Source organism: Thermobia domestica, chromosome 12 (assembly GCF_964235325.1).
Source record: "Thermobia domestica chromosome 12, izTheDome1.hap1.1, whole genome shotgun sequence".
Lineage (NCBI taxonomy): Eukaryota > Metazoa > Arthropoda > Insecta > Zygentoma > Lepismatidae > Thermobia > Thermobia domestica.
Window position 1 is genome coordinate 48,888,599 of NC_137465.1, and position 6,718 is coordinate 48,895,316.

At 34.3% G+C, this 6,718-nt stretch overlaps 1 long non-coding RNA gene across 3 annotated transcripts; it reads right to left on the bottom strand.

Annotated features, from left to right (window-relative positions):
* Positions 1–242: 242 nt before the first annotated feature.
* LOC145665705 (uncharacterized) lies at positions 243–5,518 on the bottom strand. Of its 3 annotated transcripts, none has more exons than XR_014127607.1 (3): positions 5,371–5,518; positions 3,900–4,039; positions 243–460 (listed from the first exon to the last, which is right to left on the bottom strand). It is a non-coding gene; the product is annotated as an uncharacterized LOC145665705 (long non-coding RNA). The 3 variants fall into 3 exon arrangements; XR_014127609.1 differs by lacking the exon at positions 5,371–5,518 and adding an exon at positions 5,142–5,158; XR_014127608.1 differs by lacking the exon at positions 5,371–5,518 and adding an exon at positions 4,803–4,957.
* Between the last annotated feature and the right edge of the window lie 1,200 nt (positions 5,519–6,718).

The window sequence follows — 6,718 nt, forward strand, 5'->3', positions numbered from 1 at the left end:
AAGCAGGGAATCATTTGGGAAGGGCAAGGAGGATAATTACCCCCCTGGGTTTGAGAATCACATGCTCTTCAATAAATTGTATACTAAAATACTAATTCAAAAGGTAAAACTCTTATGTTGATGGACTAACTTACTCCTACCTGGCAAAGTCTGAAATGACGCTACTGAAAAAAAAAAAAAAATACTTAAAGATTTAAACATAAATTAACAGGATTTAGTAAAAACCAAATGAAAACAATATATTCTTAAATATCTCATCATATTTAATTCTCTAATGATAGTACATGAAATAAAAAAGAAATGATCAGTCTAGTCAATATTCCGTTTATAAACTGACAATGAGTTATTTCATGGAAGTCAAAAATTTGCTACGGATAATCCTTAGAAGTATCATGTTGCCGTATCTTCCCTCGCTTTCCACGGAATGGATTCAATTTCTGGATTAATTCCAACAAAACACCTGAAATCAGAAACAAATATATTTCGAAGCTAGAGAAAAATAGGCAAAACCTATTTTTATTTCTTTCAAGTTGTAAATTGACTTATGTAACTCTGAGCGCAATATCATGCTTAATGGTGTTTCTCTTATGTCTCTCATACCATTACATTTTCCTTTCCTGTACGATTTTTTTAAAAGACAAACTCTTCTCTGTTTCATAAACAATACTATGAATTATTCATATACATTTGCATTAACTATTCTATAAATTTACTTAAGTTTTGATTAACACTAACCATTCTCATTTTGCACTATTTCACATCCGTGAAGCTGGCATAAGAACTGTGGATTAAGATATATAGAAGTCTCGAAAACAGGTTTGTATTTGTGGAAAACGATTAACAATTTCGCACCATAAAAGGTAACAAGAAATAGTGTTTTACAGATTTCACCTAATAGTGGTATCAAACACAAGAAGTGTGTTTTTCAGTTACAAAGGGAAACCATATGTGTCTGGGATACATAGATATGGACAATATTCATAATCGTACTAAATGGGTGAGAGAACCGAATAAGTAAAACTGTGCATTTCACGAACGTCAACGTGGTGAGATGGTTGCATGCCACATCTAATGCGTAACTGGTTCAGGATACTTAAACTCTTTAAAAAAAAAAAAAACCAGAGACTTACTTAGGTTGTTGCAGTGAAGAGGAAAAATGGTGCGACGTTCCTGAACACAAAAGCAGCGAGGACGACCTCGCATTTTGGCCTCCAGAACTGTAGAGCGTTTAAGTGGATTGTTCTGTGGAATTGCAATCATCTATCGCCACGCTCACAGTGTATCAGGTTCTATGCACCGTAAGTGTTCGGCACATGATGTAAAAACTTAGGTCTTATGGCCAAGTAGCTACCCATAAGTAATTTTACTCCGACAAATGTTGTGAAGCCACTTTACTTGGTGTATGGAGCGACGTCACTGGATCACGCAACAAGAGAGAATCGTTATTAACTTGAACTAATCTTGTATACGTCAGTCATATAAGTAACTTGAAATTTTCGATAGGAACTCCCGTCTTCATTAAAACACCAACCACTTAACAAAATTATAAATATGCTGTGTGAAAATAAACCTGTTTTGTGCCATACAATCTTCAAACTTTAAAGTTTGTGCGCCAGATGACAGTTGATTATTTTAACTCGTTTGTTGTTCAAGTGGTCTTTGTCAAGATTCAAACTAGGTTGTTCATTCTTGTATAAAACTATTCATAAACATTCCTCTTAATGAACAAATTTGTTCTGTGTAGCACTTTAATATCATTGACCTGTGTTTGAACGCATGAAAATGTTGTGACAAGTCTGAAAGTACCTTATCATCCTCTTTATCGAATCTGGAATACTCTTTGACCTTAGTGGCTATAGGCTTTTTTGTCATATCTATGAAGAACTCTGTTAATACATGTACATTATGAATAATTGTTTTCTGGAACTTCAACTATGAAGTGTATGGGTTGAATGGTACAATACAGGTTTTTATTTTCACATCACTTTAGTTCAATTTCGATGCAATAACTTACTAAACTGAACCTGCAACAACTTAATAAAATTTCAACCTACTGGTTAAAAAATGTAATTGGTTAGTTTGTAGTCTTCATTTCTTTAGGGTGTCGCGGTAGCTCAGTGGTAGAGCGTTCACATCTAGTGCATGGGGTCCTTAGATCGATTCCAGCTCGCGGAAAGTGAGATTTGTGTTAGACAAACACCGTATGGGTGGGTTTTCTCGGGATTCTCCCGTTTTCTTCCACTTTCTTCATTCCACAATTTCTTTCATTTCTCCTCATTACCGTCTTCTTTAGTCTAGCCGGCATAACCACAGGATGTAAAACTCAAAGATTTCATTTCATTTACTTTTATTTATTTGTTGACTTCTTTGTTCAAATATCAACAAACGACTTCGTTTTAAAAAACCTTTTATTTCATAGAATTATAGGCATAAGTATGGAGAAATTATTGCATACGTATTTTGCAGAAGGCACGCGTGCTGATTATTCGGCTAACCGGAAGCCCTGCCATATTTATTTATTTTAATCTTAAAAAATTGAAGTGAGATCTACTAATGTTAAGACATTTTTCTTATAAAAGCGAATCATCTCACTACTGAATCAGGGTCAATTATATAAACGCACTAAGCAACGCTATACTGTAGATTCAAGACAGATGATAGTTAAAATTAACGGACTTTGATGTTTGCCTCATCTAATATTTCGGCACATATTAACTCTATCTTCAGCGAAAAGTTGTTTATAATGAAACCCTTGAATAAGTGCAAAAAAAAGTAAATCATTAATATATGGTATGGATGTGTGGTGTTTGGTGAGCAAAATAATTATATATAAAAAAAAGAATGTAAGAAAATATCGCTACAGCATTAGGAATGATTTCAACTTACAGCGTACAGACAGTAATGAAGACAAGCGGATCATAATGTAGCAATTAGTAAACAGAGGTTTTATGTCGACGCAGAGCAAATGGTAACAACTGCCAAGTAGCCACACCATACCATTGTTTCATAATAAGTAAAGAAAAAAAAGTTATCAAAGATGTAGTTCAGTTCAGTATGAGCTGTAAATATTTTAAATAATGTATTCATTTTTATGGATAAATTGCCAATCTTTCCATATTATTTGAAATTTTCAGTCTTTCATGATTTTAAAAATTATTCCTTTATAAATACCTAAAGACAATCATATTTTAAAAAAATCTCGCATTTCATAGAAAAGTATACTCAACTCATAGAAAATTATTTGTTAAAGTTCAAGAGTTGTATTCAAAATGCACACTACCATGCAATCATTTAAGCTTAGATTAAGAATAAGGATTGAAGAGTAATATTTATTGATAAGTTGTGCCATGCAAAATATATGAGAAAATGAAATGAAATCTTTGAGTTTTACGTCCCACGGTTATGCCGATTAGGCTAAAGGAGACGGTGATAATGAGAGATGAGTGAAATGGTGGGATGAAGAAAGTGGGAGGAAACGGGAGAACCCCGAGAAAATCCACGAGCACGGTGTTTGTCCACCACAAAGTTCACTTGGCGGGGGCTGGGATCGAACCCGGGACCCCAAGCACCAGAGGTGAACGCTCTATCACTGAGCCACCGCGCCCCCGCAAAATATATGAGATAACTATACATCGGAACATTGAAAATAAGCATGAAACACTTTACGTTAAAGAGAGTTTAACTGTTGCTAAATAACAACGATAATTATAAAAAGCAATAATTATTGTATAAAGCAAATGAAGTTGGTGTGTTTTAGCCAGCAACTCAATATGCTGATTAATTATAAATTTTGAATGTTCAGCAAAGCAGTGTATTAAATTGAAAACTTCTTATCAAAAAAAGTATGTTTACAGGGCTACTGTAAAATTTGTAAACTTAATTTCCCTAGCCTTACTCACCTTTTTTTCCTTGCAATCAACTGTTGGAGAAAGGCACGAAAGCGAAGTCATATTCCGATCTCCACTATTTTCATTAACTGGTTAAAATGTATAACGAAGCATCCACAGAGAATTTCGAGTTAAGTGCGTGAGGGTAGGACCTGAAATATGAAAAATACGTAAATTTTCAAGGAAAGACACAGTATTTTTTTAATTCACGCTAGATAGTTTAATGTAATATTTTCAGACGTGAAAATCTGCGTGCTGCTGGTACTATTTTCAGTGGATGCATACTGACATGAGACATTAGGGTATAATGAGGAAATTAGTTCGGCGTATTCAAAGATGGCAACTCGATTTTGAGTGTTATAAGAATGTGTGTTGTGAAGAAAAGAGTTATTATATGTTGTGGACCGGTACGTATTATTGAAATTGAGCAGAAAATATGACCAATGTAGAAAAACATTGAAAATAAAGAAATGTAGAAACAGTCATACGTATATTCAAATGTCTTAATGATATGAGAAAAGTGAGTACATGAAAGTTTGAGAGGAATTCAAGTCCTCTACCACCAACCAGTTAGTTGTTTATAATTTCCTAAATGCAGTGTCGGCATTGTGCAAATCGCAAAGGTAAGTAATCGCGTGTTAAGATAATAACCAAATTTGGTTATAGTTAAGGAGCCGTACTTCCCATTTAGGGAAGGACGAGAAACGCCATACTTTCAGGAATTATTCACTGACTATCTAGGATGTTAAAAAGTAGGTAATAGACTGAGTTCTTGCCCTTGTACTTAGGGTGTTTAGGTAGTGCAACAGTAAGATGTATCCTCGTGCACGGGAGATGAGAAGTAGCTGTTCTTAACTATTATCCCAAATTTATCTAAGTGTTTTCAACGACATCCTTGTTTACGCGAATACCTACCATCGCTGACACGCCTGCTACCTACGCACGCACACTTGTTACCACTCGGGCTGCCCTGTCCTGACTCTATTACATGGCATTCGTCCGTTTAGTGGCCACCCAGCACAGGTTACTGCAGTTTTATAGCATATATCCGGACGCAGTATTTACACACAAACGGTGAGGTCCTCTTAAAGTGAATGCGCACCAAGAAACAATTTCTAAGATAAATAATAAAATTTTAACGTTTATAGGCCTGAAAATACTGGATCTACTCTACGGCACAAAGGCCCAATTTTTTCCTTGCACGTAAATTGACGGCACGCATTACTACTTGCACTAGAACAGTTCCGAACGTACTTTTCCTTATGTGATGTTGCATAATATGCGACTTGAACGTCAGTGTGTTATTTGTACACTGAACATGTGATCAAACTTTGGATGCAAAAAACCGAGGTGCTTCACCGGTTAAAACTTTACACAGAAGACGATCATGAAATACTAAAAGAAATTTGAACTCCAATCCGTAAAATATGAGCAATAAGAACCTTATAAATATACTTAAAATAATAGTAATAAATGTACTCACCTATTATGTAAATGAAGAAAATGTATGATCAACAGTTTCTAATGTTGGAATACACACAACACAAACAATCTCATTACTGGCGAGATTTTTTTTTTTTGTCTTAAATGCTTCAGTTGCGGAAACAACTTTCATTTGTCATAAAAGTATCTTACGACAGTGTCTGCAACCACTAAATATAAGGCTAAAAGTATTTAATAATTCTTCAAATTATTTTGCAATTAAACCAGAAGAAATAATGAAAAACATCTTTGAAGGTTATTTTCTTTCGTATAACTTAATACTCATTCTATTATTCGAAATATGATAACAACTTCAAACAACTCGAAAGAACTTTGGTCAAATGCTGGATACACTGTTCAAAATTTACGGAAATTTCACCTGAAATGTCAATTCTGGTAAAAGACCTGTAAACTTTACGGTGAATTTTCTGCGAAACCACCTGAATTTTTAAGAGTGCTTATACGGTATGAGTAACAGAATTAACTGGTGTCATTTCTGCCTGGAGCTCAACATAAAATCAACTGTTAATTTTGAGAGTGTAGGCAAAATTTCAATTTGTTTCTGAGTTGTATATTCTGAATTGTTTCTTATGGTCTACATTTAATATTTTCTTGAATTGTTAGTGGAAAAAATATCCCTCCGTGACTTCTATAACTCCATTAAGTACAGTTCAGTACTATAGCTGCTATTACAAACTCTGGACAAATGAACCAAATTTACACCTAATATTTCAACTGGCAGACAACAGTTGGTAAGTCTATGAAGCACTAAAATAGGGTTTTGCTTTGGATTTGATGCAGAAAGAAAATGTTCTATTTTGAAATTAAACTCTATTGTTTGGAGTGTGTAGCCCTATGATTCCTATTTATCACAAAATATATTATAATTCATTGTGTGCATAATGTGTTATTTTCCAACATTCTGTATATGGGAAGAAAGAAATAAACAGTCATAGCTAAGTTAAAAGGTGGTTGATATTAACTGAAAATATCAAATCTGGAACGATTGAAGGAAAAAAGTTGGGAAATTTTTGTCTCGTTTCATGGTCCTACACCGATCATTCGAACATCTCATCTCTTCTTTACAGGAAAGAAATTGCATTTCACTTAGTGTATGAATAGAAATTGAAGTACATTAAAGATTTTTGATCTACTGGGATTCCAAACGAAACCATTTTGGGAGAAAACTAAGCAATACCCACTTTCCTAGGCCAGCCATTTACTCGATGCTGCTCAGTAGCCAATAGCTAGTTAAAAACCTTTCATTTAAGACAGGTAAAGATACTAAGGCCTATTATATGAAAAGACGCTCAATAGTTGAGTTACTTATCCTTTCATTCTTCGATTTT